The 13,599-nt window shown below is 40.7% G+C and overlaps 1 pseudogene; it reads right to left on the bottom strand.

The window, feature by feature from the left end:
- Positions 1-956: 956 nt before the first annotated feature.
- LOC103917645 overlaps positions 957-13,599 on the bottom strand; it is a 13,402-nt pseudogene continuing 759 nt past the window's right edge.

Raw genomic sequence — 13,599 nt, 5'->3', positions numbered from 1 at the left:
TGGCCAGCAGGTCGAGGGAGGGGATTCTGCCCCTCTACTCTGCTCTGGTGAGACCCCACCTGGAGTTCTGCGTCCAGCTCTGGAGCCCTCAGCATAAGAAAGACACGGACCTGTTGGAGTGGGTCCAGAGGAGGGCCACGAAAATGATCAGGGGGATGGAACACCTCTCCTGTGAAGAAAGGCTGAGAGAGTTGGGGTTGTTCAGCCTGGAGAAGAGAAGGCTTCGGGGAGACCTTATTGCAGCCTATCAGCACTTAAAGGGGGCTTATAAAAAAGATGGCGGGAAACTTTTTAGCAGGGCCTGTTGTGACAGGACAAGGGGGAATGGCTTTAAACTAAAGGGGGGTAGATTTAGACTAGATCTAAGGAAGAAATGTTTTACGCTGAGGGTGGTGAAGCACTGGCCCAGTTTGCCCAGAGAGGTGGTGGATGCCCCATCCCTGGAAACATTCCAGGTCAGGTTGGACAGGGCTCTGAGCAACCTGATCTAGTTGATCAGGTTGGGAAATGTGGGAATATTACAGTGATAGTTTTTGAAGAGAGAATATCACTTCGCTGCTGATACCCACTACAGGACAAAGATTATTTTTATTAATTTCTCATTTATTTGTAATTATCAAAATGTTGTAGTTACACTTTTTTTTTATTTTAAAGGAAGCTGTTCATACTAATTCCAGTAAAAAAATTAAACCTTTGTAAGCTCCTGGATCTGTCCCCCCTCTCCCCCATTCCTCATTCTTAATTACTTGCACCTTCTCTGTTCTGAAAATTTGTAGGTCGATGGCAAAAGCGGTTCTAATACCACGTGTCCTCAAGTCATATGAGTGTTATCTCCTTTTTTTCCCATAGCTTGTTTTTCCATATGTTCTCCTACGGGTCATGACCACATGCCAAGTGTGATGTGCTATGGCTGGTACAGATGATGGAAGTTTTCTCTCCTCAGTTTCCAGATCATGTTATACTCTTCCCCGCTCTTTGTTCCTTAGAACCTTTCTCTGGATTTTCCCAGTAGCTGTCTTTGGCAGATCCTGAACAAACTCCACCTGAAAGGCAAAAATGCTCACTTTCAGCCAAATACATTCTGATTAATCTCCCCGGTGCAAGGAAAGACACACTTTTATTATAGCTGGGGTAAAAAGATGGAAAGCTGCACAGCTTGGGGCTGGGATGGTGAAATTCCTTAAAACACATCTTAGCTGACTGCACGGGCAGTACTTGCAGGGACAAGTACCACAATCCTGAAGAGATGGGTGCTTCAGCTGTCAGGACAGGGAGTTACTGGTGTCTTTCCTGGTTGTAAGGGATGGATTCCAACCCGTCTAATTCCATCAGTAATCGCCCCGTTGCTTTGGCTGAGAGTCTGAACAGAGCTCAAGGGAGGAACTGGTAAGAGCTGAACGCCTTGCCCATCTGAGTCGCTGTGAAAACCCTAGTATTTCATGAAAGGAAGACTGGACCCTGATAAAGATAAGTTACATTACCAGTTCCTCCCTTTGGGTCCTTTCCAGCACGTACAGTGAACCCAAGGCTACCGCTGCAACAGACCCTGTAATTTACTTTTACGTTATTTTATTTAACTATCGTTGGAGTGTTTGTCAGAATGCAGTTGAAAAGAAGCCGAGGCAGGACAAAAACTGTTCAATTTTTGGTACAGCTAGAAGACCTCTCGTTTTGTGGTGTACTTACCTTCCTCGGATACTTGTAAGGTGCAGTCACCTTCTTGCTGAAGCTCATGAGTTAATTTTTCTGGATAGTGCGATACAAAAGCAGGAGCTAAAACAATGAAGGCTTTGACTACCTGTGCCACAAAAGTTAAGGGACTCCATCAACTTCCAGACGTGGGAATAAAGGGATAAATTTGTTGCCAAAACTATCAAAAATCAGAAATGCAAAAATTTTAGTTTCTTCTTCAATTTCCCTTTTCATTGGCTGCTTATTACAGAATGCAATGTTATGAAGGACATATTCTGCAGCATAGGATTTTTTGCTGTTTTTCCACTTTTTTTTTCTTCTTAACTTTATACATTACTAAACTTTCAAAAAGTTGTAGAACAGAAAAAAAACCCATCTGGAAATCTCACCCCGAGGCTCAAAGAAATGTTGCAAAGTTGAAAAATATAAAAAGAAAAATTAAACACTCTGGGTATCATTGCCACCCTGGGCTTAGTGACAAAAAGATAAATAATCTGAATTCTATTTCTTAGACAAAAAGATGCCACAATAAGTCTGAAAAACCAAACTTTTTTCCACAGCAAACCTTGCAAACAAGGAAACAATTCTGAAATTCTAAGATCTGTCAAGGTATGGTTTTAAAATTTTTTTAACCTACTTTAATTTCAAAAATCTGCAACAATTTAATTCCAAGGAAGCCTAGTACATACAGGGAACTTGATGCTTAGAATAAAGTGCATTTCTTTCTATATCTTTTTTTTTTCTTTTTACCTCCCCTCGAATTGGATCAGGACTGCTGACGACAGCTGACTCTCGAGACTGCAGGGAGTTGTATTAATGCACTTTTGACTTCAAATGGGCCAATACGATACCTAGGAGAAAATGCAGATATGACAACCGTAGCAAGCTAGCCATTCAGTTGGTCTTTCCAGATTGAATTTTAACAGGCAAATGAGCAAATCTAAAAACAACTGACTTACCCAGAAGAATTAATTATATTGTCAGCTCTTCCAGCAAACCAGATGTATCCTTCTTCATCCATAATCCCTGTCCCCGGCGACATAAAAATTTCCACACACAGAGGCAGCAGTTTTCTCTGGATTATCCTGACAACAATCAAGCATTTCAAAAACTGTATCCGACTGTTAGTGAAATGTAATGCATTTACTTTGCAGTGGTGCTAAAAATTATCAAGACAATTTTTTAAGTTATTCTCAAAATGAGTATGTTCAATACTATTTTATGCCTTCAATTAAAAAAAACAGAGCTGTATTAATTAGCAGTTTTGGAATATGTGGAGGAAATATGTGAGAGGTAGAAAAGAGCTTTTATGTATATATGGATACCTGTTCTAGGGAAAAAAGGCCTGCTCTATCAGAATGCCCATCCATCACAGCAAATTACTAAAATGTATAACCCACTCTCTTCAGAGAAACAACTTATCATTGCAGGGGGTTGCCACAATAACCTCCTGTCAATGGAAACTTTCTACCCCAACCTTCAAGACCAAAACACAAATGAGGTGACCTACAGGAAAAATTTCATTATCTACATTGATCTATTGGGTCTAGATTACACAGGAAAAACACCTTGACAACAGAAGACATAACGAAAAATCGAAGTAATAGTACTGAACCAAAAGAAGTTTTTTATCACATAATGAGCAATTACTTTGTGCAAGTTGTTGTTTGAGGATGCTACAAATATCCAAATATTATGGGGGTTCAGAAGAGGATTAAACACATAGATAGGGTCCCCAAAGCTTATTCAACATGGTAGTTCAAATGCAGTGGAGAATATCTTTATATTTGCCCGATTCTAGTGTTTTCTTAAGTATGTACTACAACTCAGCACCACCACAGACGGAATACTAGCTTAGATGGACCTTTGACCTGAACCAAAATGGCCATTCTTCTGACATGTTTTTTTAAGCCTGTTCTCCTTTCAGCGGGTAGAGCATTCCCATTCAAATAGTAATGCTAGATGAGGTATGCCACTTCCACAAAACCATGTGATCATCTACACTTGAGGGTTTTGTGCTGTAGCTTGTCTTTGTGCTGTTGATCTTGTGCACCATCGTCTGCGTGACAGGCAGCTGTACAAAGGGTTTCTCTGACACCAGAGGTACATGCATGCTGGAATGTGTAACTTTTACAGATTTAAAAGATCAATCTGTGGGTACCTCTGACAGTGGTATGAGGGAATAAGATACCTGTGCTCTTTGGAAAGCCTCCCCGAGCTTCCGATGTATTAGAGTAGCTTTATGGGCTTCCTTCATTGATCTTTAACCAAGAATAGGAGTGGAATGGAAGAGAAAGGAGTGATGCATTGAACATGAAGCCCATGCCAACTGCCAGGCATAGGTCTGAAACAAGGTACCCACTGGTTCATGTTGCATCTTGAAGTTATACTCTGCCAGTCAGTCTGTTCCTGGAACAGCAGAACAATGTACTGATCAGGCTCAAAGCCCTCAAGCAATCTAGTGAGACCTTGTGAAGATCCTGGATGAAATTCTGCTCCTTGGATAAGTCAACAGAACTTTGCCCTGGGTCTCTCTTGAGCTTCTCAACAGGCACAGACAGACCAACTCAGACTTACCAAGTGGTCAGAGAATAGACAGAATGGTTGGTTGTCTGAGTCGGCTGAACTCAGACAGCAATGTTGCTGCCTTCTCCTGCAGGCATAAGAGCCCCAGGGTCATCTATGATCTGCAGAAAGGACGTATCATTAGTGCTTTGATTAGCTCAGTGAACTATCTGTTACAGCACAGTGCAGGACAGAGAAGGGATACAGACAGCATTCCCTTACTCTTGTACCCACAACTGCAGCTGAGCTCACATGTGACATATCAACATACCTGCACATCTTAAGGGGGAACAGCTTTTCCCAAAGAGCCAGGTTTAATTTCCATTCCTTTCATATTGGCATATATTGTCACCTGCATAATAGATTTTTTTTTTAATTTTTGCAACAACTTGTAGACTTCATTATCATTTGCATTAGGCACAACACCTCTTCATGACTTTGTCGTGACAAGGGCTGAATCAGGACTAAAGCACTGTGGCTCTCCAGCACATCAGAGAGGGGTTGAGAGGCATTTCAGGTCAGCCCTGAGGAATGAGATTGCTTGTGCTCAGTCTGAGCCAGTGGGTTCTTCTGCAAACACTTGAATTTGCAAGACAGCAGATGTGAAATTATTACAGGTCTTATTTCAATATGGGACAATTACCTTGGGACCATATCAAGGGTAAGAGAAGAGAATGCCTGAAATCTGACTCTTAATAGGTTCGTTAACGTTCACTTACAGAGAAGTCTGAGATGTGAACTGATTTAATATTTTTCATTAAAACCTTGGACAGGCCAAACTGATACCCAGAGCAAATTTTTTTTTTTTTTTTTTAGTTTTGCCTTTTAAATGAAGATGATGAAGGGACCTACTACAAGTTATTTGATCTGAGGTAATCTCTAGCATGGTTTTTGCCGGGGGCTGAACTCTGTAGTCATAGTATTTCCTATAAACATTAAAATATGCAGCTAGTTGATTTTGGCACTATATAATCATAATTATATGTAGCCTCTTTTTAAAAAAGTTCATTTAAATGATTCTCACCTTTTCCATTGATTTATCAAGCACATTGTGCCTCTGGTATTACCTTTGAAAGGGCATACTGCAAGAATTAATGCAAATGTACTGTTTCAGTCTGGCCATAACCTTCATAGATATCCAGCCCTGTCTGGATTTTCCACTTCGCCATCACTTCAGGATTGAGCAGTTCTCCTCCAGATACACAGTGTTTCAGACTCGTGAACTTGTAGCTTGAGAGGAATAGCAAATGAAATAATTTTCTTAACTTCTGAAAAGAGCAGTGAATGGTCTTGACTGGGCAGCCTCCCTCAACTTTCAAAGTAAGTACACCTAAAGCTTAACAAGCTACTTTAGAAATGACAATAATCATCCTGTTACACAGTCCTGGATTGGACTCCTAGATTGCTCGGGTTACCACTGAGGATAATGTGGTTTATCTCTGTGTCACTGGAAGTAGGTTTTTTTGCTGCAAAAACGAGTGAGCAAAGGTGTTTTCTTGGAAGAGCTGACCAGAAAGGAGAAATCTGAACAAGCACATCAGATGTTTGTGGAACGCTGAGTTATGTGCCGACATCCAAGATCAGATAAGACACTGAGAATTTTCTAGAGCAAAAGGAAGGCTGAATAGGAACACAGAGCCTGAGCTCTCTGCTAAACCAGGGTTGGCTTTTGTCAGGATGAAAGACCTGTGTGAGAAGAGTAAGTACCTTACTGAAGATGTGAAAACTCCTTACAAATCACACTGACTACCTGTCATAAGCTGAGTATTTTACAGTGTAACCAACTGGTGGGAACAGCTACCATGTAACTTTCAGCATGTGAAAGGCTTCTAACTGCTCACTTCATTCTCAAGTATATGGAAACAACTCCACCCTACTCCAGTAATTCCCTGATCCAGTGCTGCCTGAAACCTTGACTCAAATTTAACTGTGAACCATAAGTTCAAGGAATAACAACTCAAAAAAATCTCACTTGTTGCCTCTGTGCTGTCTTTTCAAAGACCCGTTCCTGAAGCCTGAATGGCCTAAGGTGTGACTAGTTATTCTCATATTTCAGAACATAGCTTTCTTTTCTGAGAGCAAATTTTGCTAATTAGATTTCCTTTAATTGATAAAAATTAAGCAACGTAAGGAACTAAACAGCCAGAGCTATCACGGCATTATATCCCAGCCTCTCTCTGCTACCCTTGCAACAGACAGATGTGCAGTACCTGCTCAAATCATGGTGGACCAGCACGCAGTTAGGCAGTGGGAGCACTGCAAAAGGCAGCGATGGGCTATCTTGAGAGAGTCTAGAAAAAGTTATTTTGTTGAAAAGAAGATGTAATGGTGGGTCTGACCTTGTAAATGTGCAGGTGATTAACACAACTTACGCGCTCAGTGTCTGCAAAATGAAAACCCTAAAAACGCGACATAGATTCAACACAGAGAATGACTATGGATTGGTGACTATGAATCCTGACTGCAGAGTGGCTGTACCAGTCAGTCCCACTGCTGTAGAAAATACAGTACTTTCTGTCCAACAAAAATCACTCATGTAAATGAATGACCGCTGAGAGTAGTAGTTCCAATTAAGATTGTTTTCTGCTTCCCAAGGCAATTGTGTCCCAGGCTCAAGGCTAAGTGACAATGGCTAAGACCAAAGCTTTTCCAATTTTATTCTTGGGGAAGTCTGGGTCTCCTCTCCACACAAGATGCCAATGTTGAGGAGAATAGGCCAGCTGACTGGTTTTGTGAATGGCAGAGAGGAGGAATAAGCATTCTGGCAACTCACTGAAAAATCAGGATAACAGGGCCCTGATTCAGGTCTATGCCATACTCTGATTACTGGCCCATGCTCACCCTGAGCCCAAAGTAGCTGGAAGTCCATAACCGAAGTGAGCTTCAGGCTAAGTATGGGACAAGTCAGCAGTGATCCTGAGTTCTTTTTATCCTGCATCTTTCACCACATCTCCTCTAACACTGTAGCCATGGTCACATGGCCTAACCAGGAGGGAAAACACTTATTCCTCTAGCTTACTGGGCACCAAAGGGAGGGATGATTGCTTGGGACGTGGGAAGTACTGCTGCTACAGAGCAGCGGGTACCTATGCACTGGAGCCCAACTTGTTTGCTTCATTTATGCAAAACGGAAATAAAACTTACAGTATAAACTGTTATGCTTACCTCTGCAATAATGGCTGATTTAAACTGTGGTATATTGTGTACAAAGACACATGATCCACAGATCCATGGTGCAAAAACACTACTCCAAGCTGACTTTACCCAGCCAGTATCAGAGGTATTCCACATTACATCTGAAGAAGGCAAGTTCATCCAGTACCTGATGATAAAGCAGAGATGAAAAAAATGCTTCATATAGTATGAGAGACTCAGGCACAGGTCACAGCATAATTAAAGGAAAGGGCAGGAGGCTTCCATTAGAAGATGTGGTGTCAACAAGTGCAGCTTTTTAGAAAGTTTGTAAGAGTTGAAGAGAATCTTAAGCATTCTCTTATTTCCCTTCATTCCCTCCTGTTTAACATTTCCAGCGTTTGCTTTTCTCCTGAACAGTGCAAAACATCCTTGGATTGAGTTGTAGAATCTGAATCTAGATCAAAAACCAAACAGATCATTTGGAGTAGGCTTTCCCCACCTTGTGGATTAGAGACATCAGCTAAATCACAGCTTATTTCTCTAGGAAACTAACCAAATTACTTCTATGGACTCTATACCACCAACTTCCAACTCAGAATGCTTTGGGAAATGTATCCTTTGATCTTCACTCAGATTTCTCACTCCTTGGGAAGCATAAATAAAAGAAAGATGTTAGATGAAAGCAAATCAGTGCCAAGCTACAGATTCAAACTGAACTGTAACTTTTAAGGTATAATGCTATGGTCCAAGGTTGCTTTGGTTCTCAAGGAAGGTTTACATAATACTAAAGCACTTGACTTTATCTGGTTTTGCTAGAAGGACGCTATCCTTATTGCTACTCCGCAGTCAGCCCTCTGAGCAACAGAACACTGTGTTTGATGATCTCAACTGAGTCTTCAAGAAGCTTTTAATAACGAGGGTTTCACCGTGAGAAGGGAAAGGTGAGGAAGAAGCAAGATCCTACACTCATGAAATGCCTACATTTACTGGAGTTTTTACGGTCACATTTTCAATTTAATTATGATCATGTCACTTAATCAGGACACTGGGAGCAACTGCAGGGTGTACCTGCCACTGGTTACAAATCCGATGCCATAACTGCTGTGGGACTGCACCACCATTTTTGGAGAGCCTGTACTTCCACTAGTAAAATAGATCAGCATTGGGTCTTGGCTCCTTGTCTTGACACATTTATGGTCAGCAGATTTCACCCTTCAGAAGAAATAGTATATGACAGTTACTACATGTAGTTTTTCACAAAGGAAGCAGTATTTCTTAAGGTTTAGGCGATAAACAGGAAAATGGCCCAAAACTGTATGATCTCACTAAATTAATAGTTGCATCACATACCACAGGTAAGAGTTAGCGAGCACATTTTGCTAGTCAGAAGTGTGCTCTATATGCCATAACTTTCAAGATGTGAGCACCTACAGCATATTTCAGCGACTTTGTCTACAACTATTTGGCAAGGGCACTCAAGGTGCTTGTTATGGAACAGCAGGTAGATGCAAAAACAACTTCTGCCTTGACACGTACCGTCTCCCAATCTGAAGTCAATGGGGGCCATATTCAGGCTATTATGCCAGGGTAAGGTGGTCTTAGACACGTATTGTACCATTTATGTTCAAGAGACTGATGAACAATTCAGATTGTCTGGGCTACCAAGATAGTCAAGGGAAGAAATAACTGATGCCATGTTAGTTGAGCACCGAGAGCTGGCAATGGGTATCTTCTCACCGAATTCAAGAGGCATTAGGCTGCACTCTAGAAGACAAGCACAAAACAACTGCAAGATTAGTAGTCTGTGTGCTTGTCTTGTGATCACAGTAGAAGCAGAGAGCTTTTAGAAGCTGGCAGGCTGCTGAGTAGAGGTCTTTCAGAAGCTGAAAGACCTGAATACAGCTCCCAAAAAGCGTGTTGGAGGGATTTGTACTTAATGCAGTGATTACAGCAAGTTGGCGGCAGAGGGACGCAAAAATGTAACTCATTTGTATTTTGGAAATTAATCCCAAAACTCAGGAATGTCACCTGACTGATACAGCTTCCTTCACCTCACAGGTATGATGGTAAAACAGCTGGATACTCACGCAAGAGTTCTTTGAGGTTCAGCCACCCATCTCTGCTCCCTTTGGCTACAATTAGTTTACTTTTCAGAAACTGGCAGTTAGGCATGACAGATTCCACTGCAGGTGCCAGTGTATCATTGGTAATGATGCACTTGGCCTTCGAAGCCTGGAGTCAGTATAAGATTTCTTTGGCTGTTAATTGGGATGTTCCTGGAATAAAGACAATTCCTGGAAAAAAACAACAAGCAATTTAGAAAATTGACCATTTCTCTTTATTATGTTCACAGGACATGACCCCAGCCATAGAAAAGCTGAGCTATTTGCCAAAAACTTATTCTTTGAGAAACAGCAGTCAAGTATAACTCATGTTTGAAGGCAGAGCTTGGGTGAATTTGCAGCCTAGGAATGATGGGATCACCTGGCTCTGAAAGCCCTCCAAACCCTGCAACACTGATGTTGAGTTTTGTGTCATCCATATTCAAGGTATCTAGATCATGAGTACAATCTAGATTTAAAGTGTTTTTGAGCACTGCCTTCATGATTCATAACTCAGGAAGGAAATGTTGAGATTATCATCCCCTTAAATATATGAAAAAGGCCAGCATTTGGATTATATTTACATCTGGAATAAAGCCATTATTCATTTCAGTAAGGAATTAATACCTCTGATATGGGATAAATAGATTGAGGTCAGGTAGCTTACATACATTGCTTGCCAGTCAACATATCCCTCAAGCTTGGATTTATTTTGTAATGCGAACAAACGTAAATTTGGATACTGAGTACAATGTGACTGAAATCACATTTTTCAGAGGGGGTATGTGTGTGTGTGAATTTAGTGCATTTCTATACCTCCTTTTCCCAAGGATTTCAATAGACTTGACCTACAGATTGATTTCAGTCTTCTTGCACCTTCAGAGGTGTCTACCAAATTTCACAATTGGGAGACTGAGGCACTGAGATACTGAATGATATTCCCATGTCATAGTCCAGAAAATCTTGGATACGATAGAATTGGATTCCCTGAGTCTTAGCCTGCAAGAATCACAGAGCTTAAAATTGGGACAAAAATCTTGATCATGTCCCTGTTGATGCTGAATTGTTCCATCATGGATGTTTAGCAGTCTAAAAATGCAATGGGTCAAATTCTTCCTAAGAATTTGCAAAACTGTAACAGCAGAGCAAAAAAATATTGTATTAAATTATTAACCAGTCTAGTCATATAACTCACTGTATTAAAACTGTCCACACTGATAATGTATCTGGTCAAATCTGGCCTTAGAGTGTAACCATTCAACCTTCACTGGCTTCAACTGCGGATGCTGTTTAACTGGACCCTGTCTGTTCAGCACCTAGTACAATGTTGCTTTGGTTCCTGTGTGAGTGCTGCCAATTCTCCTTCTATGCAAAAGCTGAATTGAACAGGGCACAGCAGCATATTCCTGTTTACATTTTTTTCAAATTAATTTAGCATATTTTTCGTATCTTCTATTTATTTTCTTTCTGCATCCAAGAGATCAGTAAGGTTACTCACCTGTTTGCATACAGGCTACATTCAGTAGCCACCATTCAGGAACACAAGGCTATAACTCTGCCTCCTCTCTGCAAACCACATGCCTCACAAAGTATATTAGCTGTTTTCCTAGACAGAAATCCCAACTCTTCAAAGCTCCACTTCACCTCCTCTCCTTCATCATTTACCCACCAAAAAGCTGGATTTGCTGCTTGTCTTCCATCCTAGAATGCAACAGAAGACATTAAAATAAGAAGACAATCCTTAAAAGGTTTAATTTCAATCTAAAATAACTCCAGACTAAGCAAATAATCCCTGGCAACTAGTCTCTTAAAGTGATGCCTATATTTCTGACAAAGAAAAAATAGCGCATTCTGCTCTGCAGCTAATATTATCCAGTATTCATCAGGAAAATTGATTTGTATAATCTGAGATTTGTTCCAATGTCTATGAAAAGAAAAATACTACCTTGTCCAGTTGCGACCACTCATCTAAGACATCACTTGCCAAGTTGAAATATTCTGGCAGTTCCTTTTTACACTGGTTTAGAGAGTCATAATACGAAATAATCCGAGATGTAAGAAGCCTGTTGCATCATGGAATAATCTGCAAGGTGACCTGAGAATCTGCAAACACGGAGGAATCCATGATTTAATAAATGTTCTCCTAATAAATGTTTTATCAGACAGTGGGGAAAAAAATCAGATGCACACCGACAGGCATCAGTCATCTGAAATGAAAGAAAATACATTTAAAAACAACCAGGTATTGGATGCTGTCTAGTTTGTGATGTTGGATAAATTAATGCAAACCAGCTTGAATAAATAGGTTGTTTATTATTTTATGTGATTCTTAAAGTAAGTGTTCCCCCTTTTTGGGCAAAGAGATTGTGCACTGTTTTTTCATGATAATCTTTGTCCTCTACTTTGTCAGCTGATGTATGAATGTCATATCTCCTCTCTAAACTTTCACTTGCCAGTCCTTTTCTAAATATCTATCTCTTGATTCCTGTAAATTTTGTATTTTACTTTGCCTGCTTACAAAAATGAAATGCCACTAATTACAAAGTGGTTTTAGGACACTGTTTATCCCCTTGATTTAAAACAGTCTCTGTAATTATGCTATGTCTTAAATATACACTAGATGGCGATTGACACTGAACTTACACACCAGTAAAACTGATGAATCTCTGATTTATTTCCTTGTGAGTTCTATTTTCACTGGGGGCATGGAATAAACACAAAATAAACACTAGGCAAGCAAAGGTGACATGCCAAAGAATTCCAATTGCTTTGCACTTCAGCTGAAGTGTGCGACTTTGAAAAAGATACATATTGTAAAACAAACTTGCAAAGAAAATTCCAGCACTTTCAGTTTCTCCTAGTCTTTCCTACACAACATACAGGTAGATGTGGAAGAGACAGAATGGATGATACTGCAGTTATTTAAAGCCCAGCCTTGGAAGTCAAGAAAACTGGATCTTTACTCATAGATGCAGAATCTTCTGATAAACTTGTTTTGCGTGTAATCAAGTCTTTAAGAATCTACCCACCACATGAAATCTAAGGAATCTTCCCTCAATTCAATGGAGCCAGCTTTGCTTTTAAATCTTTCTGTGCCATGACCTTCTCCTTGTTTAACAGCCAACAGTACACACCTCTCTCACAGGGATACTATGCAGTAACTTTCACCTTTGCATTATGTATTGCAAGTGACAGCTTAAAGTGCTCAATGCCAATAAATAACAGTAAGTGACATCACTCTAAAATCACTGTATTTGTGAGGCAAAACAGAGAAATGCAAACAGAAGGGGCTCACATGTGAGGCATGTGTCAATGGCTCTCGACCACACAATTTCCAGGGTGTGAGTGGTAACAAAGCAGAAGACCCAAGAATTGTATTTGTCCTGCATCCAACGTTTCCTGTTTTGCTTGTGACTTCTGCAGAAGGCAAAGTTTCCGTAGCTCTCAAACTGTAAAGCACAAAATGAAAGAGCCAGAACTAGTTAGCACTGATAAAGAAATGTGCAGAAATGTGACCTAATCTGCTGTATGTCTAAGAGAAAACACTACTCCATCAGTTTCACTTTTCTGTTCAGTTCTGCTAAATCCCACTCCATTCCTCATTGCAAATCTGTCCTGGCGGGACTGACGGCTGGATGATCCTCCTCTCACTAGTTTCCTTCGAGGACATAGAGGTTAGAAGCCCTTTCCAAAATGGTGCCTATTCCCTGGTAGGAGGTTTCCAGGAGGATTGTGAGTTGACTGCTGTTTGTTTCAGTGGCAGACAGGGGAAAACCAGCTCTCTAAGCAAACGGTTTTGTCATCCTACCTGTGCTCTGGTAGCTTTAGGCTGTGTTCTGAGCTTACAACGTGGCCTGTTCAGATCAAACAGGCCTTGTTAGTTTTTCCCTGTTGTGGTTTAACTCGGTAGGCAGCTAAACACCACACAGCCGTTCGCTCCCTCCCTCCCTTACCAGTGGGATGGGGGAGAGAATTGGGGGGAAAAAAAAGTAAAACTTGTGGGTTGAGATAAACGCAGCTTAATGGGACAGAAAAGAAAGGGAAAATAATAATAATGATAAAAGAATATACAAAGCAAGTGATGCACAATGCAATTGCTCACCAC

The sequence above is a fragment of the Pygoscelis adeliae genome, unplaced genomic scaffold, assembly GCF_000699105.1.
Source record: "Pygoscelis adeliae isolate BGI_AS28 unplaced genomic scaffold, ASM69910v1 Scaffold85, whole genome shotgun sequence".
NCBI classification, from domain to species: Eukaryota; Metazoa; Chordata; class Aves; order Sphenisciformes; family Spheniscidae; genus Pygoscelis; species Pygoscelis adeliae.
The sequence above is the reverse complement of the archived record's forward strand: the minus strand, read 5'-3'. Positions and strand labels throughout refer to the sequence as shown.